Source organism: Mandrillus leucophaeus, unplaced genomic scaffold, assembly GCF_000951045.1.
Source record: "Mandrillus leucophaeus isolate KB7577 unplaced genomic scaffold, Mleu.le_1.0 Scaffold1181, whole genome shotgun sequence".
Taxonomy (NCBI): Eukaryota; Metazoa; Chordata; class Mammalia; order Primates; family Cercopithecidae; genus Mandrillus; species Mandrillus leucophaeus.
This window is the reverse complement of record NW_012100110.1, coordinates 481,289-508,331: the sequence shown is the minus strand read 5'-3', so window position 1 is coordinate 508,331 and position 27,043 is coordinate 481,289. Positions and strand designations below refer to the sequence as shown.

The following is a 27,043-nucleotide window of genomic DNA, read 5'->3' as shown; positions in this document are numbered from 1 at the left end:
ATATAATTTATGTATATTTTATATTTTTATATATAAAATATTCACTATATATAGATCTATCTATCTAATGAATTTTTTTTCTCAACATGTGATTTGTGATTTATTTTCTTGATGGGTCTTGATGAGCAAATGTTTTACAGTTTGAGGTAGTACAGTTTATCAGTGTTTTTCTTTTATGGTTTATGCTTTGTATGTTCTTGAAAAATGTTTGCCCATTGCAAGGTTGCAAACATTTTCTTCCACTATTTTTTCCTTTGTAACTGTATTATTTTATATTTGCATTTAACTCTAGAACCCATCTCATATGGGTTTTTTTGGATGTGGTGTGAGGTAGGGGTCAAGGTTCTTTCTCACTCGTTTTTTGTTTCTGTTTTTGTTATGGATATCCAGTTATTCCAACCCAGTCATTGAAGATATTTTTCTTTTGCCATTGAATTGCTTTGGTGGCTTTGTCAAGAGTCACTTGACTGTATGTGTGTATATATATATATGGTTGTATTTCTGTACTCTCTATTTTGTTTCTAGTCCTGTTTTGTTTTCTGTTAGTAGTGATTTTGAAATAGGAATAGATTGGGATTCTTAGATATATAGAAGTTAATGAATTAGTATAGTCCCACAATAAGCATTTTTTTTTTAACCACTTGAAGACTTTTTCTTGTGTTCAATGAACACAAGATCACTTATTTGATCCTTATGTGAGTACTTGAGGGGAAGTGGTTACAAAGAGCCAGAGTGCTAGTGTGTTTTGGCTTTTACTCACTGTTTTAAGCAACATCTTCCAAGAGTAAGCTGAAATCCAGCAAGAATTAGCTGGTTTGGGAGGAAAAACAGAGGAATAGAGAGAGTCTAGAAATGCAGGGGCTGATGGGGTTGGAAAAACCAGTCACTCCTGAACTGAAATAAGCTGCTGCCTTTCGATTCAAACCTATTATTTCAAATGGTTGCAGTGTGGTTGCCATGAGTTGAGAGAGGTAAAAGCTAGTTCACATTTGACCTTTTGCAATTAGTTAAATGTTTTTGCTGAATTCTTACCCACTTGTATTCCACCCAGTGTCTCTTCCTCTGGTGCTTTGGCTCAGGTAAACCAGAAGTCATGTCCTGGCTTTCCTTGGAGGGCCCATCTTTCCTTAGAATTCAGGTTACTTGTCCTATGATTGCAACTCTCTAATAGTTCAAGAAAAGCTCTGATTTGTACTCTATCCGGCTTTATTGTTGTGAATGTTGAACAGATATTTTTCCAGTTTTTTACATCTCATGTGGAAATAGAACTCCCAAGAGAGTGATTTAGAAAGATATTATTCATCTCGTAAGATAACTTCCTGTAGTATTCCTTTGAATTGCAATATCCATTACCATTCCCTCCAATCTGTTTCTTTATGGGATCTTACTCACCTGCCTCTAAACTGCTAGACTACATCTCCTGGAATGTGCAATTTGGCATGTATTTCTATTCTAAGTAACATGTACAGATCCTGGCAAAATCTAAAAGACCCTGTTTGTTGATTAATTGATGAATGGAATGCATTTACCAATCTTCTCACCTGACAAATGCTTATCTATCTTTCAAGATCAAAAGCAAATGTCACTTCTTCTGAGAAAACTCTATGAGTTCCTTTAGGAAGAGTTAGTTATTTTTTCTCTATGCCTTCATAATACTTTGTACATTCCTCCACTAGATGATTTTTATATCTTTTAGTTTAGATTGTGAATAAGATTGGAGCATGACCAATTCTTCTTATTTTGTATCTTTAGGTGCCTAGAACAATGTGTGGTACATATAATTATGACTCAGTTTGTCAAATGGATGCATAAAAATTGATTTTCTAAATGAGCTGCTGAATGTCTTTGTTGAATGATTATACACATTGGGTTTTGCATTTATGTAACTTTTATGTACATGAAGAAATGTACTTGTAAAGGTATGTGTATATGTGTGTGAATGTGTTTCATCTCCTAATGATGCAGGTAATTGCAGAATTTGCTTGGGACAAAGATATGGCACCTCTGCCACCATTTTCTCCTTGTATGCCATGCCGTGAGATAAACCACCTCAGTTCTTTTTCCTATTGATCCCGGGCATGAATTCAGAATCTGATCTTTCAATAATAATTCCACCAATGAACCAGATAGTTCTCCTTCCCTAATCTAAGAGGCTCCTAACACAATAAGCCGGGGGGTCACCTTTGATTGATGCCCTTGCTGAATGGTACCTACAGGGAAGATTCTAATAAGCTGCAGACACTTTGCAATTCCTGTCTTTCAGAACTTAATCGCATTTGCATTTTGGCTATGATCAGATGGTGGAAACACAAACTCCAAACTGTCAATCAACTTAGGCTTCTTTTCCAACTTTTCATAAATAAATTTCTTTAAAAATCTTTGAACATTCTTTTAAACACCAAAATTTTGCAACTAGTTTTTAAACAATTACAATATATTCTACCTATATGTTACATTATAGTTGGTAACCTGGAATTGTTCATTACTGAAAATCTAACTTAGGAGGTATGCATCTAAATGTGTGTGTGTGCATATGTGTGTGAACTGAGGTATTCATGAGATTTGAGGGAGAAAAGAGGGAAAATATTTACTGAAAATATATTTTTTTATATTGTCCAGTTTTTACCTTTAAATATCAGTAGAAAAAATGGAAGCATATAGATTTCTGGCATGTAATTTATCTTCAAAACAGAAATTAAACCTAACCAGTTATAAATTTGAGTTTCTTTCTGAATTAACCATGTTGGCATTACCCCAGCTACCTCCTTATGTTCACATGGTTGCTTCCAGACTCTATGTAGAATTTTATGCCTCTGTAGTATCAAATTTGTTAAATGGCATATTTTTATATCAGTAATTTTTATAGCATATTGTTATTCCAGACTTTTACATGCCTCTAATTTATTCTTAACTTCAATATAGCAGTATTGATTTTTTTTTCTTCCAAGTTTGATGGTATGAGCACTTCAGTTGTGATTTAAAGTCATTTCAACACCATCAATAATTTGCACTTCATTTTCTATTCTTTTGCAAACTTAAATATTTGGGCAGGTACAACTGGAAGTAATAATACTCCTCACTAATTTTTGCATCACTTTTAAAAACATTTAGATTATTTCTTAATGTGATTGAGATTTTGTGTCTCTAATGACTTTGAATTATCCATGACACTTAAATGCAGAATAGTAAGAACAGTTTTGGTTGCAAATCAGATAGAACCTGATACAGCTTCCTTAAGTTATATTTTCTCTCTTTGTCTGCTAGTAACAAAGAATAAATTGATCATAATCTTTCTCTTTTGTAGAACTACTATCAATGCCTCTTACAAAATGAGGTAATTGGATTGCAGAGTTGGCCTTCAAGAAGATTTTGTGGCCTTTCTCAGCTGTCTAGGTGCTGTGTTTCTATGGCTGCAAGGATGATGGTTAAAGGTAACATGGATGAGGGAGGCTTATGAGGCATGTTTTGTTTGTTATATAAAACAAGGCTCACAAATGCAGCAATAAGGGCATTGATTTTTTTCCCTTGGCTACTTTGCAGTGGAGATAAATTGCCGCCAGGTGAATGGTGGTACCTTGGTTATTTGGCCCATAGTGTAAATAGCTTTAGTAGGAGACCTGTTTAGAGCATCAATTTTCTGTTTTAAATATATCGCTTTATTATTGGCACAGAATTATGATCACATTAATGGAGACAGAAATAAAGAAGAAAAACTAAAAATCATGTCTTTATTTTCCCTTGCTTCATGTCCATTTATAACTATAATTTATGTGTTGTTGTAATCATATTTTTGATACATAATTTTCTTTTCTAATTTTTAAATAACATAACATATCAAAAGTATGTTTCCATGCCACTACACTGTATTATTTATAATGATCATTTTAACAGAATATCATGTATTTTTACGTGTCAGCAGATGTTCTTTTTAAAAAACTGTGTATTAAATGTTGAATATATATACAAAAATTTATAAAAGTTACACGAAATCACCGTAAATCAACACCCATATGCCTATCATTCAATGTAAGTTAAAGAACATTGCTATTATCTTTGGAGGCCTCTGTGTTCTTTTTTCACACCTCATCCTCTTCATTACCCCTCCAGAGGTCATGTGATCACCCTCCTAAATCTTGTGTTTATTGTATATTAGTTCTCTTTATAATTTTACCATATTCGTTTATATTTCTAAACAGCATACAATTTAGTGGATATTTTAATCTATATTTAAATGGACTAAAAAATATGAACACATTTATCTGTAAATTGTTTTTTCACCCAATATTAAACTCCTATGTGTTTTCTATGTCATTGTGTTATATTGTATTCATTTACATGGTTGTCAAGTATTTCATTATATGAATGCACCACAACTTATTGTCCATGCTAAACATTTGGGCAAATTCCAGTTTTTTTTCCTACTGTAAATAGTAATGTAAAGAATATTTTAATAACACAATTTCTGTTACAAATGTCTAAGAGTTTCTTTATAATGTATGAGTAATTCTGTCGGGTCATTGGTGTGTATCTCTTCAAATATATAGGTAATGCCAAATTGTTTTCCAAAGTGGTTGTACCAAATTATACTTCTACTAGCAATGTGTAAGAATGCTGGTTGCATCATATCCTTGCCAGTGCTCACTTGATATTATCAGATATACTTTTTGCTAATCTGGTGGGTTTGAGAATCTTTCTTATTTGGTTTTAATATAAATTTTTCCAACTAGTAATGAGGCAGAACATCTTTTCATATGGGTTCTTTTCTGTGATGTGCTTGTTCAAATCCTTTGCTCATAGTTCTCTTGGATTTTCTTTTCTTATTGGTTTGTGGGAGATTTTTAAATATATTCTGGATATCAATTTTCTGAGTTACATGGGTTCAAATATCTTCTCCCATTCTGTTTTCCACTACCTTTATAGTGCCTAGTAGTAAATAGATAATTTTAATTTTGATATAGTCAACTTTATCAAAATTTTCTTTGAATAATTATGCCCTTTGAGTCTTGTTAAGAAAAATTTCTCTCCTCAAGGTGTTAAGGATGTTCTTCTACACTGTCTTCTTTAATGTTATAGTTCTCTCTTCCATTGTTATGTTTTTAACCCTTATAGAATTGATTTTGTGTACACTGTGATGTAAAAGTACATTTTCTTTCTTTATCTCTCTCTTTTTTTAAGACAGGGTCTCACTCTTTCATGATCTATAGCTCACTGCAGCCTTGAACTCCTGGGCTCAAGCCACCCTCCCACCTCAGCCTTCTAAGTAGCAGGGACTATAGGCATGTGGCACCATGCCCAGCTAATTTTTCTGGGTTTTTTTTTTTTTGAGAGATGGGATCTTGCTATGTTGCCCAGGTTGGTCTTGAACTCCTGGGCTCAGGGAATCCTCCTGCCTCAGCCTCCCAAAGTGCTGGGATTATAGGCATGAGCCACCATGCCTAGCCTCTCTGTCTCTTTTTTTTCTTTTCAATAAGTATATTCGTTCATTTTGCACTGCTATAACAAAATACCACAGATTGGCTATTTTATAATAAATAGAAAATTATTGGCTCACAGTTCTGGAGGATGGGAAGTCAAGGATCTGGCAAAGACTTTCTTGCTCTGTCATCCCATGGCCAAAAGGCAAAGAGAGCGTGAGGGTGAAAGAGAGAGAGAGAGAGAGAGAGAGAGAGAGAGAGAGAGGCAAAAGGGAGCCGAGCTTGCCCTTTTATAAGGAACCCACTCCCATGATAATGCCATGAATCCATTCATGAGGGCAGAGCAGTCAGGGCTTAATCACCTATTAAAGGTCCTATCTCTTAATACTGTTACAATGGCAATTAAATTGTAACATGAGTCTAGGAGGGGACAAATATTCAAACCCTAACAATAAGGATAACCAATTATCCAAGGACAATTTGTTAAATATTTATTCTTTCCCCACTGATTTGCAATGCTAGCTGTGTCATAAACCAAGTTGCCATATATGTGTGGGTTGATTTCTGGGTTCTTAACTTTAAAAAAAATGCTGAGTCGGCCGGGCACAGTGGCTCACGCCTGTAATTCCAGCACTTTGGGAGGCTGAAGTGGGCGGATTACCTGAGGTCAGGGGTTCAAGACCAGCCTGGCCAACATGGTGAAACCCCGTCTCTATTAAAAAGTACAAAAAATTAGCTGGGTGCAGTGGCACACACCTGTAATCCCAGCTACTCAGGAGGCTGAGGCAAGAGAATCGCTTGAACCCGGGAGGCAGAGGTTGCAGGTGAGCCGAGATTGTCCCGCTGCACTCCAGCCTGGGTGACAGAGTGAGACTTCATTTTGAAAAACAAACAAACAAACAACAACAACAACTGCTGAGTCGGCCGGGCATGGTGGCTCATGCCTATAATCCCAGCACTTCAGGAGGCTGAGACAGGTGAATCACTTGAGGCCAGGAGTTCAAGACCGATTGGCCAACATAGTGAAACCCTGTCTCTACTAAATATACAAAAATTAGCGGGACGTGGTGGCACACTCCTGTAGTCTCAGCTACTTGGGAGGCTGAAGCAGGAGAACCTAGGAGGTGGAGGTTGCAGTGAGCTGAGATCATGCCACTGCACTCCAGTCTGGGCTACAGACTGAGACTCTGTCTCAAAAACAAACACAAACTTATCAAATAATGTAAATTGTGGGTATAAACCCACATAAAGGCTGGCTGTCACTACCAGTTCTTTGAAGGTGGAGTCAGTTTGTTTCTGGTTAATTCTTACTGCAGGGGCATAGCCCTTTGAGATCTCAACTTTATGGGAGGAGTTGCCCATTGATTTATCACACTGGGACAATCTCCAGAAAATTTTGAAAACTTAAACTCAAATTGAGCTGATTTGGCAAGTATTCTAATGGAGACAGCCAGCTGCAGTGCTGTCTTTTCTAAAGTTTGGCTTCAGTATCTTTTATATTCTTGCCATAGCATTAATTTAAAATGTATAAACATTTTTACCTTTCGGTTTTAGTATTTTAGTTTTAGTTGTTTTTTATCTTAACAGAGATGGTAGTTGTTTTTTATCTTAACAGAGATGGTCACTTTTGGCATTTAGCCCGTCATAAAAATGGAAATAAAAGTTTTTGTAAACTATTTTTCAACCTGATTTTAAATGACTGCATAACATAATATAATAAAATACCACATAAATAAACTGACATTTATTTTTACAATTAATATTTTAACATTTTAAGAGAGTCCACTCGTCAAATTGATATAAAACAAGTTACTTGACCATGTTTTCATTGTGCATTTATGTTGTTTTCAGTGTTTCTCTATTATCAAAATACTATCATGAAATTTTAAAAAGGCTTTATACATCTAAGGGACTTGTATAACATGATGAGACATTTCTGTTTTATCTTGTAGGCTATGGTGACACATCTAATTGTTTTGAGCTGGGAAGTGACGTGGTCAGATTTACATTTTAGAAAAAGTGAGCCATGAATTGCAGGTGGTTAAGGTTAAAGACAGACTGATAACAAAACCATTTTAATAGTCAAGGTAAAATTTGATGGGGGTATGAACAAGGCCAGAGGCAGAGGAGATTAAGAAGAGGGCCTATACAAAACCAAAACCAAACAAAAAGCTCCCCAACACCACCCCTCTCAACTAGAATACATCTAATCAAGGAAGTTAAAAAATGGGCAAAAGACATAAATAGACACTTTTCAAAAGAAGACATACAAGTGACCAAGGAACATGAAAACATGCTCAACATCACTAATCATCAGAGAAATGCTAATCGAAACCACAGCGCAATACCATCTCACACCAGTTAGAGTGGCTATTATTAAAAAGTCGAAAAATAAGAACAGATGCTGGTGAGGTTGCACAGAAAAGGAAATGCTTATATACTGTTGGAGGGAATGTAAATTAGTTCAACTACCATGAAAATCAGTTTGGAGATTTCTCAAAGAACTTAACACAGAACTACCATTTGACCCAGCAATCCCATTACTGGGTATATATCCAAAACAAAATAAATTGTTCTACCAAAAAGGCACATGCATTCATATGTTCATCATAGCACTATTCATAATAGCAAAGACATGGAATCAATCTAAGTGCCCATCAATCATGGATTAGATAAAGAAAATATAGTACATATACACCATGGAATACTATGCAGCCATAAAAAGAATGAAATCATGTTCTTTGTAGCAACATGGATGTAGGCAGAGGCCATTATCCTAAACAAATTAACACAGAAACAGAAAACCAAGTCCCTTAGATGTATAAAGCCTTTTTAAAATCTCACTTGTAAGTTAGAGATAAACAATGGGTACCCATGGACATAAAGTTGGCAAAAGTAGACATGATAGACACTGGGGACTACTTAGAGCGGGCAATATGGGAGGTAGGGGCGAGTATTGAATAACTATTGGGTACTATGCTCAGTACCTGGGTAACAGGATTAAACATATCCCAAACCTTAGCATCATGCAATCTCCCCAGGGTAACAAACTGCACATATGCACCCTGAATCTAAAATAAAAGTTGAAATTATTTAAATAATAATAATTTCACATAAAAAAGAAGAAGGCCTAGATTGGAAGACGCTTGCGTTTTAGAATTTATAGGATTTACAGAGTAGTTGGATGAAAGGAGGCAGGAAGAAATAACAGGAGGACTCCAGTGTTTCTGGTTTTAGCAATTTAGTGGATGGTAATGTCCTTCAACAAAATGAAAAATGTAGAGAAGGAGCAGCTTATGAGTACAAGTTCACATACATTGAGTTTGAAGTATCTTTTGAGCTATTCACTGGATATATACCTTTGGATATTTGTATGTGAGGTGGTCTGGGCTGGAGATAAAATTTGGGAGTCATGAGGGAACATGTTGTAGCTTAGATAAGTCTGCCTGGAGAAATTGTGGGAAAAAAAAAAAAGGCTCAGGCAAAACCATGGAAAATACCAGTATTTAAGAGATCAGAGGCAGAGCTAATATAAATAAAATATGAAACCATTGTTCAAAGTGCAGGGAAAAAAAGCACTGTTAAAGGTGAATTGCAAAGTATTTTCATTTCTTCCATGATCTCTCTCTTGCCATCATGGTGGTTTTGCTTGCTACTTAATATCATTCCAAATAAGGAAAAACTGAAACTTTAAATTATTAGCTGAATTTTATCCTTCATCTTTATATTGTGCAATGCCAATTTTTAACAGCTTTATTGACATAAATTTACATACAATAAGTTCATCCATTTAAAATGCTTGGTTCAGTGGTTTTTAGTATGTTCACAGTGTTGTGCAACCATCACCACAATATAATTTTAGAACATTTTCATCATCTCAGAAAAAACACCCCTACACCCATTAGCAATCTCAATTATCCTCTTCCCCAGTCCTAGGCAACCATTAATCTACTTTCTGTCTCTGTAGTTTTGTCTATTCTGGACATGTAATGTAAATTGAATCATACAATATGTGGTCTTTGTGACTGGCTTCCTTTAGCAATGCCAAGTTTTAATGCAAATATCAGAATATTTATATTTCATGGCTCATCGCTGGAGGGTGCCTCGAGCTATACAGAAGAGACAAATTCAAGCCAGACTCAGGAAGGTTGGTGGAAAAAGGAAAGATCTCCTCCTATTCCTCCAACAATGGGGCTGGCCAAAGAAATGCTTGTGGGACAAGTGCAGACCCTCATAAGTACCTGGGAGCCCTGCGTGTTTGCTTGGGCCTGAAGGCTGCTACTTCTTCCCTTCTGTCATGCCCATACCCTGGCCAACAGTAAAGTTTGAGGAAATCAAGCTGGGCATCTCCTCTATCCATGATCTGCTGCCCTAACTTATGGCATATGGATGATCCCTAAGGATCTTTAAACCTCTGTGTCACAACATGCTCAGTACCTGCATGAGGATAGCTAAGAGGTTTATGTGCCAACACGCAGCCCCATCTCATTACCAGCCACATGTGCCAGAATGTTGCCAGTGTTATGCAGAAATAAAATGTGCACTCAACTCCTTGAACACTACGCAGGCCCTTTACAGGGGCAGAGGGTGGCAGCACTCATGAGGTGGAAGGGGAGAGGGGAAGACCAGGCAGGACCAGGGATGCAAAGGGGGAATACCAGTACTGAGAACCCACCTCTGGGAAATGGTAGGAGACAGGAGGAACATGAGCTGAGGCTCCAAGCCCAGCACATGTTTTCATTGTCCCATTGGACTTCACTTATAAAACAGAAATTCAAAGATAAAATTAGGAATTTCAAGATAGTGACTACAAAACATTAAATGCCAGGCAGGTGCCCTTCTGAGCACTGGATCTTGTGCCACTGCACTGGTTTCACTTCTGTGAAGCTGGTCCTGGTCAGAGAAATGGAAAACTCCACAGCAGCAGAAAGAAAAGTATGCTGGGAGCTATGAGAAAGTCATGTCAAATAAGCCAACAGAGGAAACTGAAAAAGATGAGAGTGGTCAACATAGCCATTGCAAGAGAAAAGCGTAGGTAAGAAAAGGACTGAAAACTCTCATATGGTAGTACTGGTGACTGCTGAGAGCAATTTCAGTGGAATAGAAGGTGCACAAGCCAGATTATGGGGGTTGCAGAAAGAATGAGAAGTATAGAAGAGGAGACAATGAGCATTGACTTGTTCAAGAAACTTGGGCATAAAGGGAAGGGATGAGAGTAGAACTCTGAACAGCAAGGGTCTGGTGCAGAGTTTGGTAAATGACAGCCCACATGCTGGTCCGTGGCCTATTTTTTGTGACTAAAGTTTTATTGGAACACAGTGAATATCTACTCATGTATGTATTGTGTCTATCTGTTTTCACACGACAATGGCAGAGTTGAGTAGTTGCAACTGAGAATATATGGCCTTCAAAGTCTGAACTGTTTACTGTCTGGCCCTCGATAGAAGGTTTTTGACCTCTAATATAGAGTGGTGGTTCTTAGAGTGTGGCTCCTGGACTAGCAGCATCAGCATCACCTGGGAGCTTAGAAACACAAATTTTTGAGCCACATCCAAGACCTAGTGAATCAGCAATTTTGGAATGGTAACTCCTAATTTGTGTTTTATTAAGCTCTCCAGGCAATTCTGATACATCTTAAAGTATGAGAACCACTGGGATAGAGTGCACATGGAAAGAGGAACTTTTGATAGAGGGGAGACCCTCTTCCTCTGAGCCAGAGGGGAGGAAGAAAGGATGGGCGGGGACACATTAAAAGGACGCTCACAGGATTCCATTCATTCTTTATACTGTCATACTCAGATTAGCAACATTACCTGGTCCAATATTAGATGGAAGCAACCAGGACAGATTTCCAAGTGATGTGTGCAACACCACCTAGGTCTAAAGTTAAACAGGGAAGAAGATTTCAAGTTAGTATATGACATGGAAGAAAGTTCTATTCAACAATTGTAAGGTGATGTACTCTCAGGAGAACTGCATGTTCATCCATTCATGCATTACATAGGCACTTTAGATGTTAGGTCTTCTCCTATCAAAAATTCTATGATTCCTGCCTAGAATGAACACTTCTTTCTAACCTGATTATTCTATCTAGAGTTGAAGTTTCTTCTTAGGATACATTCTGGTCTGTGGAGTTCTTTCCTTATTTCTAGGGGTCAGATCTCAGCTGCTTGGGGTTTAATTAAACCAACTAGTCAGAGAATCCACTGACCTGCTAAGACACCCATCAAAGGGCAGGGACAAATCTGTCTCTTCTCTCTGTTCTATTCTAAGAATTCTTGTCAGTATTTAGTGAATGATTCTTGTGTTCTGAAAAGCTGTGAAAGTGTGAAAGCCAGGGTGCTAGGTCAGTAGTATATTTTCTACACTCTTCAGTGATTATTGCTTACATTTTGTGAATTCATAATTCAAGTTCAATTGTATCCTTAGCAAACCAGTTCACATCATCCCAATTTCACACATTTGCTTTATGCTCTACAGTTAGAATTGCTTTTCTTTATGAAAAAGCAAATATATATTTTCAGGTATGAGGTACCTGATTTCCAGATTTGTTTTCCCTTTCCTGTGTTCCTTATGAAAAAATACCAGAGAAAGAGATAGGGGGCATTCAGAGAAGAAATGAAGCTGATATACCTGGTCTATCACATTGGGACCTATGGGCTCTGAGGGGCTCATGTGAACTCACACCTAGGGCTGGGGAAGGACTGGTGGTAAAAGAGGTAGTGGTCTAGGCCTAATTTAAAAATCATTAAAAACATTTTGTTAGGAAACCAAATAATAAGAGAAATGTACATTCTTTGAAATAAAATTTTTGATGGCCTCTCTGTGTGTGTATATTTTATAATAGTTGTATTTTCTCTTTGATTCATTGTCTTTTATGACTTTGTGCTTTTTTTCTAACCAATTAGTTTCTCAAACAACAAATATATGAACTGTTTCTCTTTCATATTTGCTGTAAATACTTTTTCTAGTTGGTTGTTTGCATTTTAATTTTGGCTATGATTTTATTTATGGCATCTAAAAATATGAAGTAGTCAAAGGTGTTAGTGTTTTTTAAAATAAGAATGTGGAGAAATGTCATGTTTACCTGCAGGCCAAAGAAATTTCCTGTATGGGAAAATTTTTTATGCTTTAGGAGTGCTGCAATGAGTGTACCTCATTTTGGCATGGATGGATTTGCTATTTCTGGCTGGGGAGACTGGAGTAGAAAGATGAGAGAGGATCACTATTAGCTGCTATTACTTGCATGATAGTGTCTTAGGTGCCTAGCTACTGGAGGGCTTTGTCAGATTCTTCTTAAATAAGCTAGCATGGGTGTGTGTCCAAGCTTTATTCCTGTGTACAGATACTAGCATGAAGGTAGCATGACTACTACTCACATCTGTCTATCAGACCTGCTGGGGCCTTGGCACAGTCTGTGCCCATATATGAGGAAGAATCTAGGCAGGTGAGATGTCCTTTCCTACTTGAATGACCAATGATGGGCAACTAGGGTGATGTTCTGTCTATGAAACAGCGGTCCTAAGCTTCTTGACCACTCACCCATAGTTGCTGGATGATTTCTTCTTTCAATTTATTCATTAACTTTTCTGTAGAGATGGGGCTCTCTCTTTGTCGCCCAGCCTGGAGTGCAGGGGTGCGATCATGGCCCACTTCAGCCTTGAACTCTTGAGCTCAAGCAATCCTCCTGCCTCAGCCTCCTGAGACGCTGGGACTATAGGCATGAGCCACCATGCCCAGCTGATGTTAGGTAATTTCTGAAATGTTTCCTAAAGTGTGAAGAGACCTGGTCTAGTTTTGTGCCCCTACTTCCTTTATGGTCAACAATCTACTCTTGAGACTTTCATTGGCTTTGAAACTCTGAGATTGTGAAACTTGTTGGCTGAATATGGCTATGATGGGCTATAGGGTATTGGACAGATTTAAAAGATTAGATTCTGTTCTTATAAATGTAGCTTTGAACATGGCTGAAATATTACTGGGCTAAGTGAACTCATCAAAGGACAGCTACTACTTGGGGAGTAGTATTGAATTACAGCCTGAAGGGGTATACTTCTACTTAAAACCAGGGCCCAAGGCCTCTGAAAAAACACTGACAAAAAATTTGTGGCTAAGGTTCATTTGTCCTGCAATATCTCTGGGAGTTCTGTGGTACTATTTGTAATAAGAAGTATGATGAGTACAATTCTGCTGTGGCTAACATCCCTTGAATGTGGTAAACGTTTAAGACTAGAATTCACTTCCACTCATCCTTCATTTTCTGGACTTAGCTGGGAAGATATGGGGTATAAATAAACCCAGACCCTTGTCCCCTGCTGTGAGTTGGAGTAGGGTGGATACAATTCCATGTCTATCCAGATACCTACAAGAGAGATGGATGAGAGACTGTCTTCAAATGATATCCAGACTATCTTGATACCTGGCTCAGGCTATTTGGTTTGTAGAAATTCCAGTTTTCGTGTTTTAACACATAATAAATGGCAGTTCGTACTTTGTTTCCTACATGGGCTCCTATATCAAGAGCAGCTCTTTAAGTGTCTATAGTTTATAATCACGTCTGACCAGAGGCCTCTTTTTCTCAGACTACACAAGACTTTCCTTCTACTCTTCTTTATGTGCCATGAATATCCCAATAGAAAAAATGGGTAAAGAATAAAACAATCACACATACAAAAAGTAAAAGTGTTTGGTAAGCATATACGAAAGGTTTTAACTCATTTATAAACAAAGAACTCCAAGTTAAACAGATATACCTATCAATTTGGCAAAAGTTAAGATGATTACACCAAGTATTAGTGGAAGCTATGGGAAATAGCGGGTCCAGATGAGGCTGGTAAAAGAGTGAGATGTACTTCTGGAGACAGTTTGGCAAAAGTCAATACAAGCCTTAAATATAGGCTGGCCAACAATTTCACTTCTAGGAATTCAGCCTGAAGAAATAATCAGGCAAGCTGTATGTACACAGATGTTTACCTCTGCACTGTTTATAACAGAAAAATAGCAACAAACGACATCTAATGCCAGGCAATTGGTTAAATAAATTATGATACAACCACATAAAAGGATGATATGGCTCTATATTGAAATGGAAAGATATTCACAGTATGTTTTTGGGACTAAATTGGTTATGAAATTGAAAGAAAAACATAAAGTTGTTTTGGAAAGATGTGCATTAAAATATTAGTGGTAATTATTTTTGACTGTTAGGAATAGGGGTGATTTTCCTTCTCTGCATCTTTATTTTTAATTCTTCCCCAGTAAACATTATTTGGAAATGAAATACATGTTAAAAGTTAAAAATATTTGCTAATTTGATAGGCAGACATACTTCTTGATTTATCTTTTTGGTTACTGGTGAGTTTAAACAAATTTTCATATGTACTGATTACTTAATAAAACGTAGTTAAAGTCCTGCAGTTTTGGAAGAAATGTTATAGTTGGAAGGGAAGCCAGCACGTTCTCAGTTGAATAAGTTTAGAGCTTTCATTTTATAGATAAAGACCAGTAAGTCCAGGGAGGCTGTATAATTGACCAAACTTGAGATGCTATGAGAACTCACAATCCACGAGTCCTCTATGAGAACCATGGTGCATGTCTGACCCCCTTGAGTTTTCTGTTAATTTGTTGTCTCCCTCAGATCAGGATGTTGGTACCTCGTATATGCTTCCTGGTAATATCAAGTTTTCTATTGCATCAATTCAGAGATTAATTTGTGATGCATGATTACTAGTGATTAATTTAGGTGGTAATTTTAAGATAGATGTGGATTTACACAAGTTTTTTGTGAGGGAAGTTTAAGAGGAACACTGATTGTACATTTGAGTCTGTACAAGGGAAGGAAGAACTTGGGGTTTGGATTGGAGGCCTTGGATGTGACTCCAGCTGCACCATCTAGTGACCCAGCTGTGAGTCCCTGGGGAGGTTACTGAAACCCTTTTGAACTTTGTATATAAATGGTCACGAATGTGTACTTTACAAAATTGTAAAGATAATGTATGAAAAAGGCCAGCAAAGTGCTAAGCTGAATTTTACATATTTATTTATCCTCGTTTGCTTTTTTACGTCTCAGTAAAAAAAGATATTCGAGAAGGCCATACATCACGTGTTTGTTGTTGTGGTCAACGTGATTTCTACTATTATGCCAACTCTGGGGGAAGGTCGGTTATCATGGTGGACTGCAGAAAGAAGGCATAAGTATTTACATATAACCTGTTTCAGAGGTTTCCTTGAGGAGGAAAGTTAGGTTTCTGCCAGCCTCCCAGGATGACGAGTGAGGCTGTCAGTTATGATGGTGCAGAACAATCATCTGGATCAGGCTTATGATTTACTAAGAGCCAAACACTTCTTAGTCTGGGGTAAACTGTGTCTTTTAGTGAAGAGAGTCTCTGGGGGATACATGAAGCAGGTTGACCCACCATTAGCCTCTAGCTTTCTCAAAGTCAGGGATTGTGTCTTTCCTATGTGTTGTTGAACCACCAGTGCCTGGCCCCAGTCAATAAATATTGGTTGTATGGGTAACTCCATACTTCAACCAACCACTTGCGCTATGACTGCTGAAGGTGCTGTGTGTGTTGTGCTGAGCAATTACGGGCCATTTCAATCCAGAGTCTAATTTCCTTCAGTTCTAGAAAATTCCCCTGCTTTATTTCTTTGATAATGTCCTCTCTTCTGTTTTCTCTATTCTTTCATTTTGGAATTCCTATTATTAACTAAATGTTAGATCTTCTGTACTGATACTCTCACTTTTTCTTTTTATTCTATTTTCTGGATGACTTTCCCAACTTTATCTTCCCGGTATTATATTTACTTTTTTGATTGTCATATTTTTAAATACTAATGTTTTTCATATTCTCTGAATATCTGAATATCACTTTCCTCCATAGCATCCTACTAATTGTTTAATTAATCTAATAGGTATAAAAACTTTTCTCAGAAAATATTAGTTATAGCTTTTTGGTAATAGGAAGATTTTTTTAAAATCCTCATATTGTTTCTAGTTATTTGGGCTGCTGCTTCTTTTTTTCATGTTTATATTGGTCTCTATTAAAAAATTGGAGGTTTTGCTGAAATGCCTGGTGATCCCTGGCTATCTGATCATGTTTAAAAATGAGGCACTAAAAAAGCTAATTGAAAGCTGTGTATTTACAGGCAGGGCTTGACAACTGGTAGGATAAACTTCACTGTCCACCCCAAAAAGAGCTCAGCTTTTTAGCTGGGGATTTGTAAATGCCAGTATCTTTTTGTAAAGCCTGTTTTCCTAGGGTGGAATCCTTTAATCTCTTGCCCTGGTTAGGGGGATGGCAGGGGGTTGGTGCGGGTAGTAGATTTAAGTCTGCCTTTCAGAATTTTGAAAGCTGATTTGAAGAAAGGGGGTTGGAGGTTTCTCATTTTTTAGAATGCTAACTTTGATTTAATAAGATACTTCATCTTTACTCTCAGGAATCAGGATTTCTAGATGACCTCAAAATTAATATAAGCCAACAATGGGATGCAGCAAATAAAATAAAATGGGATCATATCATTGAATGCACATTTAAACTAAAAGTAAATTAATGTAAATACTCTTGTTACTTTAAAAGATAACCATCATGAGCTATAGAAATTGGCTTATAGTATCCTACTCATGGTATTCATAACACTATTGTATTTTATACTGATCCTGCCATCTTTAGGGCAGACCCTAAAGGTGTGTATCTTTCCACTTTAGAAAGCCATTGTCAAACTGAATGAGGGTGGTGGAGACAGTGAAGCATCTAAAGCAGAGGTTGGCACACTATGGCCTGTGGGTCAAATGCAACCAGTTGCCTGTTTTGATAAATAAAGTTTTATTGGAACATAGCCACAGCCATCTTTTACATATTCTCTATGGCTTCTTTCATGCTAGAAATACAGGATTGAGTAGTTGTGGCAGAAACCATATGACTTACAAAAGCTAAAGTATGTACCGTCTGGCCCTTTAAAGAAAAAGTTTGCCAACCCCTGATCTAGAGGTCACATTCTATGTTGCATGCTTAAGCAAAGTGGAGATTTAGGTTGGACACGAAATGATGAAATAGCTATATAATAGTTAATGAGAATAATGTCTAGTATTTATTGAGTATTTACATGTGCCTGGCAATTATATGCATGTATTATCATATTTAATAGCAATTAAGGATCATCTTCCTGACTAGATTATGTATTCTGCAATGTCAGGTTTATAGTTCCAAAATACAGAATGCAACCTAGCAAGTACAGGCTTTGCGTGAATATTTGTTGAATTAAATGTGCAGTACTATCACGTGGAAGAGAAGAAGGTGCCTTCTTGGAGGTCAAAATAAAAATTTCAGGGAAGCAGATTTCAGGTCATCAAGAAAAGCTGCTGCCGAGTCATATCAGCTCTCTCTGAGGCAGTGAGAGGTCCATCCCTGAGAGGGGTTTACAAGAGCCTAGCTGCCCACACAGTTGTTCATTGCTACTATTATTTTGGGGATTCTTGCTTAGGGTAGCAGATGGAACTAAATGAAGTCCTGGCTTCTAAGATTCTATCACTCAAACTAGGACGGAGAAGACTAGAACTCAAAAATTAAGGTTGAAATAGTTCTGTTTTGGCTGTGTCATGCTGCCTCCCTTAGAATTTTCATAAAAGGAGCAAGAAGAACATCAAAATGAGCAACAGGAGATTTTGAGTTGTAATTTCACTTCTGCAACTAATTTACCACGTGAGCCCAGCAAGCCTTTTAATCTCTCAGGGCCCAAGTGTCCTCAAGCAAGGGGGCTAGACTAGATAATCTCTAAATTCTCTTTTAGTTCTAAAATAATTTTATCCAAGGATTAGCAGAGCCCCTCCTATTGAAAGGGCAAAGCCGGCTAGTTCAGACAAGATGCTTCCCTGTTATGTGCTGCCAGAGTACTGAGGTTTTGCTATTAAAAACATTTTGCCCACCTCTTGATCCTATCCCAGTCTTACCCTCTTGATCCTATCCCAGTCTTAGTCACTTAGTTCCCATCCCCTTTTAGTATCCCTATCCTGCTTTATGATACATCTTATTTGGGAAAATAGGTTAAATCAGGCTGTAGTTTTAGCCATGTTGAAGGCAAGCTCTTTCTTGTTAAGTTTTTGCTCATTTGGCTAGAGAAGAACTTGGAGTTGTTAAACTCTCTTGGAAGGCTGAGGATATTAACATTGACCTCAGAAAGGTGACTGGACCTCCTTTATTTAGGGCTCTAAACATGGAGAGCTCATATTTCTCATGGGAGAACATTTTATTCTTGGTAGAAGCAGTTTCAGCTTCCAGAATGAGCTATCTACCCATTTCTCTACATTCTCGAACCAAAGAACTTAGACCTAAATCCTTTTCAAAAATAATGGCCAAATTCAGCCTTAAATGGACCCTCCTCTAGCAGTATTTTCCCTATTCTCCATCCAAATAGACATCAACTGTGATCTTCAGTTACCTCTGGGCTTTTATTTGAACTATTCCAAATTTTGAAGATTTCATTTGACTTAAGTACTTAGTATTCAACCATTTGATAGTCACCCATGTTCCACACTATATTTGACCATGTCTCTCATATTAATTCTGAGTAGCCCTAAAAACTGCAGTGTCATGTTAAGAACTCCTTTTAGTCCAAGGCATGTTAATATGTGTTGCCAACTTCCAACTGATTCTCATCCAGAAGATTAGCAAGGCCGCCACATGGTGTTCTTTTTTACAAAACGTTATTGCCTGCTTTATAGCTAGGACTCGATCTGGTGACATTAATCCCAAATCTGCAGAATGGTACTCTTAATTCTGCTTGGGTGGAGAGCAACTTGAGCTCTCTGCATAAGCCTTTTATTTTAGGAATACCATCCTTTGTCATCATTTCTATTAGGGACCTTAGTCAGTTGTTAGGCATTTTATTTCTCTCTTGAAAAATATTTTCTCTCTTTTCACATTTAGGTGGCCAGATTATACTTCTTTAGCAAATAATCTCTAGCATTGATTTAGTTGTTGCATATCCTCCCCAGACATGTTTTAATTATTCATTAAGAAGCTATAGGAGTTCCAACTAAAAATGGAGCCTGCCTAGCAGCCCCTGGTGAAGTGTTTCTCAGTTTTCCTAATAAAATGCTTATGAAGATAAAGAAAAAAGATAATAATAGAAATACAATAATAAAAGCAATGACCAGCATAATTTCAACACTGGGGAAGAGTCTATACTAATTATAAAAGGAAAAATTGAGACAAACCTACCCAGGTCTCTTTCTATGGCATAACAGACAACTTTACATGACATAGAAACCCTTTGAAATGAGGAGGGAGGGTATGTGGAGTCCTCTGTGTTGTCTGTCCATTATCAGACTCAGAGACTCAGGATTGGCTCCAATAAAAATGTGGGCAGGTGGGCTTTTACCCATGTGGATTGATTTGTGAATCTGAGAATGTTGTGATATCCTTCTACATCTAGAGAAATTAAAATGCCCAGGAAACAACTTGGGTGGTACATCAGTTTTGGTCACCAGTGGGAAGGCAGGTGGAAGCCTATTGCATTTCAGAAGAAAATTTCTTGCAGGTAAAGCTCTTATAGGTTGGGTTGGCAACCAAAACACTGCTACTACTACACCACCACCACCACCACAACAAAACAATAAACGCTGGTAACAGCATGCTTGGAATTGTAGATTCTTATGTACACTGCAAATCAGACTGTTTGTGGAGCCTGATGGAACCTCAGTGGTAGAGAGGTACATTAGATGAAGTCATGTAGACCAGGGGTCCTCAACCCCCTGGGCCATGGACCGGTGTCCATCTGTGACCTGTTATGAATTGGGCCGCACAGCAAGAGGTGAGCAACTGGCAAGTGAGCATTACCACCTGAGCTCTGCCTCTTGCCAGATAAGTGGTAGCATTAGATTCTCATAGGAGCACAAACCCTATTGTGAACTGTGCATGCAAGGGATCTAGGTTGCATGCTTCTTATGAGAATCTAAAGCCTGATGATCTGAGGTGGAACAGTTTCATCCTGAAGCCATCCTGCCACTGACCCCTATACCCCGCCCCATCCATGCAAAAACTGTCGTCCATAAAACTGGTCCCTGGTGCCAAAAAGTCTGGGGACCACTGATGTAGACCACTGGGGCTTGGACCAGATGCTGTGCACATCGGATAATAAAGTAGAGCGAAAGGTACTTCAATGCTCCTGCCCTGATAAACACTGAATCAGAATAAATTTCACATCGTTCAAGTTACATAAGAAGGGGGGAAAGCCACATGAAGTCTTTGAAAAATACTTTACCACAGGGGAACAGAGTATTTAGAAGTCACAGAGGGAGAACACTTTTTCTCTGAAAGGATTTAGTGGAGGATCCATAAACTGGAGGACTTTAGGGAACTGTCTGGCTTTCTCCATAGAATACAAAAAATATGAATATCAAAGAGCCAAGAGTAAATATATGGATAATTGGCATTCCTGAAAAAATATTTAAATGAATAAAAGCAATAATTAAAGATATAACAGGAAAAAAATCATGAGCAGAAGACCCAGATTGAAAAAAATCATTGTGTTCCAGACAAATCAATGAACAAAGGCACATACAATGATGTATCCTGGCAACAATTTTAATTCATAATGATAAGAAAAATTTTCATAAGCATCTAAGCAGAAGAAACAGACTACCTAAAAATATAACAAAAATCTGGCTATTCTCTGGCTTTTACTGTGAAAGCTTAAATTTAGAAGAAAATGGAGTATTGTATAGAGTTTTGAGAACCAAAGTTATAACTTACTGCTTTTATACCCAGCCTAGTCATCTGTAACTTGTGAAATAACAAAAAAATTTTAAATACACACGTACTCAGAGATATATGCCCTCCTCGAAAACAATTGCTTGAAGAAATGGAGAACTTATGCTAGAAAAAGATTGGCCTTAGTCTGAAACCAATTAAAATAGGGATATGTCCAAATATGTGCTAGTCAAGTGTTTTTCAGTCACAGAATCTTTTATCTAGAGGAAATCTTTGAAAATAAAAATATAAATAGCTACAATTAAAAAAAGAACTAGTCCATCTAAAAACAAGCTACAAAACAAAGGGAACACTAAGAAAGTTTGAAAACAGAAAACAAGAGGAAAGAATAAAGATCTCCTATGCCAGTCTTAGCTGTAAAAAATGGACATAAATTACATATTAAAAGATCTGAATTCTCAGATTATTTTTTAAAACCCTGTGAAATTCAACTAAGTTCTGTTTGTAGGAAATATACTTAAAGCAATGCAATACAAGGAACTTAAAAATATTTTATTTTAATAAGGGTACAGTTCCAAATGAAAATATATTTAAGCAGACCAAATAATATTCCTTTGAGATATGTAGTAGAAAATTTATTTGAAATATAAAGAAAAGTTAATTGTTGACAGATTACATTAAAAATATGAAAACCAATATTTTCTAATTTCATTTCTACTCTTATATCTTTCCATTTTCTATATCTATTATCTCCATTTGGATATTTCAGGCTTCCTTATTTTAAACTGATAATTGGATCTTTATGGAAATTTATTAGCTTTGGAAGAAAAATATTTATAGAGATCAAGAGCAGAAATTATGCAAATTACATTCTTGACCACTATACACTAAAACTAATAATTCACAATTACATGTAAAGAAGATACTCTCCTAAATAATTCCTGTGGCAAACAAGAAATTAAAAATGTAACTTTAGATAGAAGACTGGTTAGAATAATTTTTCCAAATTTTCTAAACTCAGGCCTTTTCAGTTATAAAGATTTAGCTAAGTATTACTTGAAAAAATTTTTGTATTGAGGTAGGCTATACATGCAATACAATATTCAGATATTAAGTATAATTTGATAAACTTTGGTATATACTTTGACAGGTATATACTTTGACAATGTATATACCTGTGGTATATATTTAACTTTATAAAGAATGGACAAAGTCTTCAAAAGTTGTTGTTAAATTGCACCCTGAGTGAATGAGAATTTTAGCGGCACCACATCTTTGCAAACATTTGCTATTTACTTAAAAAAAATTAATCCTAGTAAATGTGATATGGTATTCCATCATGGTTATAACTTACATTTTTCTTGATGACTAATGATGTTGAACACCTTTCCATGTGCTTATTGACTATTCATATACTTTTAAATTCCAATTTTTATTTACAGGCGCAAGCCAGAGACATTGTGAGTTTGGTTCTAGATCCCACAATAAAGTGAGATGCACACTCTTTTTGGATTTTTCAATGCATGTAAAAGTTGCATTGATACTGTGGCCTATTAAATGTGCCAAAGCATTATATCTAAAAATGTACATACATTAATTAAAAATACTTTATTGTTAAAAATGCTAACAATCATCTGAGCCTTCACTGAGTCATAATTTTTTTATTGATGGAGGATCTTGCCTTGATGTTAATCGTTGCTGACTGATCAGGGTGGTGGCTGCTGAAGCCTAGGTGGCTGCGACAATTTCTTAAAATAAGACAATAAAGTTGGCTGCATTGATTGACTCTTCCTTTTACAAGATTTCTCTGTAGGATGTGGTACTATTTGATAGTATTTTACCCGCAGTAAAACTTCTTTCAAAACTGAAGTTAATCCTCCCAAAATCTGCTGCTGCTTTATCAACTAAGTTTATGTAACATTCTAAATCCTTTATTGTCATTTCAACAGTGTTCACAGTATCTTTATTAGGAGTAGCTTTAATCTCAAGAAACCACTTTGTATGTTCATCCATAAGATGCAACTCCTTATTTGTTAGTTTTATAATAAGATTGCTGCAATTCAGTCACATCTTTGGGCTCCACTTCTAATTCTAATTGTCTTGCTACTTCCACCACATCTGCAGTGACTTCCTCCACTGAAGTTTTGAAGCCCTCCAGGTCATCCATAAAGGTTGGAATCAACTTCTTCCACATTCTTATGCATGTTTGACCTTCTCTCATGAATGACAAATATTCTTAATAATATTTGGACCTTCTCTCATGAATGACAAATATTCTTAATGACACCTAAATTGGTGATCCTTTCCAGAAAGTTTTCAATTTATGTTGCCCAGCTCCACTAGAGGAATAACTATCTATGGCCACTATAGCCTTATAGAATGTATTTCTTAATTAATAAGACTTGTAAAGTTGCACTGGCCCCTAACAATAGAGTCAGGCTGTCCTTTGAGGCTTTGGAGCCAGGCATGGACTTCTCTTCTCTAGCTATGGAAGTCCTAGATGTCATCTGCTTCCAATAGGAGGATGTTTTGTCTACAATGAAAATCTGTTGTTTAGTGTAGCCCGTTTCATCAATTATCTTGACTGAATCTTCCAGATAAGTTGCTGCAGCTTCAATATCAGCACTTGCTGCTTCACCTTGCACTTCTGCATTATAGATATGGCTTCTTTCCTTAAACCTCATGAACAAATCTCTAATAGCTTCAAACTTTTCTTCTGCCACTACTTTCCCTTTCTCAGCCTTCATAGAATTGAAGAGAATTAGGGCCTTGCCCTGGATTAGGCTTTGGCTTAATGTTGTGGCTGGTTTAATCTTCTATCCAGACCACCAACACTTTCTCCATATTGGCAATAAGACTGTTTTGCTTTCCTATCATTTGAGTGTTCACTGGAATAGCACTTTTAATATACTTCAGTAACTTTTCCTTTGCTTTCACAACTTGGCTAACTGTTTGGATCAAGAAGCCTAGCTTTTGGCCTGTCTTGACTTTTGGCATCCTTTACTCATTAAGTTTAATGATTTCTAGTTTTTGATTTAAAGTGAGAGATCTGTGACTCTTTCTTTTACTTCAACACTTAGAGACCAGTGTAGGGTTTTTATTTGGCCTAATTTCAATACTGCTGTTTTGGGGAACAAGAAGGGAACAAGATGGGGTTGGTGGAGCACTGGTTGGTGGAGCAGTGAAAGTACACAAAACCTTTACTGATTAAGTTCACTGTCTTATATGGGTGTGGCTCATAGTGCTCTAAAACAATTACAATAGTAAAACCAAAAATCAATGGTCACATATCATCATAATAAATATAATAAGAATGAAAAAATTTGAAATACTGTGAGAATTCTCAAAATGTGACACAGAGATGAGCACATGCTGTTGGAAATATGGTGCTGATAGATGTGCTCCATGCAGGGTTGCCACAGATCTTCAATTTGTAAAAAATGCAATATCTGCAAAACGTAATAAGACAAAGTACAATACAATAAGGTATGCCTGTATTTATTTTATTACTGATTTATAAATGTTCTTTACACATTCTGTCTGTATCTACAATACTACAGTATATATGAAACATAATACATTTTGGATATATCTATACTATTAAAATACATGTGAAATAGAATACATTCTGAATATGTCTATAATATTATAACACATGAACAATATTTACAACACACACATATAAATATATATAAAACATATTCTAAAATATATAATATATAAAAAATACATGTTGTAAATATATATAACATAAATATGTATATTATATAATATATAAATATTTATAAAATATAACATATATAATTATAACATGTTTATAAAATATATATTTATATATTTATATATTTTAATGTATAATATATTTATATGTTTATATATGTGTGTTATAAATATTTACAAGACACAATATTTGTAACACACATATATACGTGTGTGTGTGCTGTAAATATTTTCTCCCAGTCTACAGCTTACATTTTTATTTAATAGTGTCTTCTGATAAGCAGAAATTTTTGTTTTGATAAAGTTCAACTGAGTAATATTATATGGTTAGTGCTTTTTATGTACTGTATATTTGCCCATGCCAAAGTTGCAAACATATTGTATATTTTATTCTAGAAGCTTTATTTTGCTTTTCACTTCTAGATGTATTATCTATTTCATAATAATTTTTATATTTGGTGTGAGATAGGGATTGAAGTTCAATTTGTTCATTGCAGTCATCTAGTTATTTATTTATTTTTTTTACCACGTGTTGGAAAGGTTTTCTTTTACCCAGTTATTTACTTTGGCACCTTTGTTTAAAATCAACTGACCACACATATATACATCTATTTATGAATTGTCTTTCCTGTTTAATTGATCTTTTTTCCTATTCTTATACCAACACCACAAACAGTGTTGATTACTGTAGCTTTATAGTGAGTCTTGATATTAGTTATTATAATTTTTCTGTCTTGGTTCTCCCTTTTCAAGTTTTTTTTTGGCTATTCTAGGTGTATTGTAATTCCATATAAATTTTAGAATCACCTTATTAATTTCCTGGGGAAAAAAACCTATGGGGTTTTGATTGGAAGTGCATTAAACCTATGTATCAATTTGGAGATAACTGACATCTTAAAATTGAGTCTTCTAAAGCATGATCATGATTTATTTTTTCATATATTTAACAATTTCAACATTTCTCTTTGATATATTTTTCAGTATACTGTGTAGCGAGAAGTCTTACACCTATTTTGTTAACATTATATGTTTTTGATCCTATAAATTTATTGTTTTATTTTTCCCAATTGCTAGTATGTAAAAATATAATTGATTTTGCATGTTTACTATGTGTCTTGTTTTTATAAAATACAATTTCCCAATCGTGAATGTATGGAAATGCAGTCAATCTCTAGTAGGTTTTTTTTTTTTTGGTAAATTCCTTAGAACTTTCTATATACCACCATGTCATCTGCAAATAAATATACTGTGTTATATGCTTATCAACGCAATTACATACTACTTTCTTCTTTTTGAATATTGCAATCAAATTTTTAGTTTCCGTCTCTTCGCATTCAAAGTCTGAAAACCTTTCTGCATGTCTTTTTGGAATCATCAATTTTGTGTTACATCGTCGTGACACACTGTTCTTCATTCCTGTTCTTCTGGCCATAACTACTATTCATCTTTAGAATTGACAGTTTAATTTGAAAGCATATTTAAAGAGGTTTAGTTGCTTTTTCTACTGGGTTGAACTAATAATTTTTTTCCTTAATTGAAGTACATATAGCTGGATTACAATTAGCATCTCCAGAAAGTCAGCCAGAATTTGTCATACCCCCATTCCTAGCTTTGGAAGCTCTATTATCTATGTGAGAAATCTGTCAACTTTGACCGTCTTTAATTGTATTGCCTTGTATGAGATGGAAAATCATCTGCATAAACAAAAAATTTCATTTCAATGCAGCCACATGGTATGATATTTTAGGTCATTTTAAAAAATGAAATTGAAGAAATTATTTTAAAGCTAAAATTTAACCCCATGTTAGGCTATCAATGCAAATAAATCATCTGAGGTGTCAACTGAATGAACACATCTTCCATGCATAGCTACTATCACATGTATGTGTCAACTACAACTATGACTCAGTTCACATCTTTACATGTCCACTGACAAATTTCTTCAGCATTTATTGAAAGATACATTCAAATTTCAGAACAATTAAGATTTGACAATGGCACTAATAAATTATAAAATGGAAAAGTTGTAGAATTGCTTAATAAATTAAAGAGCTATCTGTTTAGAAACAATAAAGGCATGAACTTTTGGCAAGCGTATTCAAGGAAAAGAAAAAATTAGATATACAGATTATTAAAATAATTATTGAATAATATTATGTCAAGTTTTAAAAAACTCTGCATAAAAAGGAATGATTCTTA

At 35.9% G+C, this 27,043-nt stretch overlaps 1 long non-coding RNA gene across 1 annotated transcript in view; it reads left to right on the top strand.

Annotated features, from left to right (window-relative positions):
• Window positions 1-27,043, top strand: part of LOC105528450 — a 217,075-nt gene that overhangs the window by 87,229 nt on the left and 102,803 nt on the right. Inside the window, exon 2 of the long non-coding RNA XR_001004357.1 lies at window positions 3,305-3,424. This is a non-coding gene — a long non-coding RNA (uncharacterized LOC105528450). The remainder of the gene's footprint in view (window positions 1-3,304; window positions 3,425-27,043) is intronic.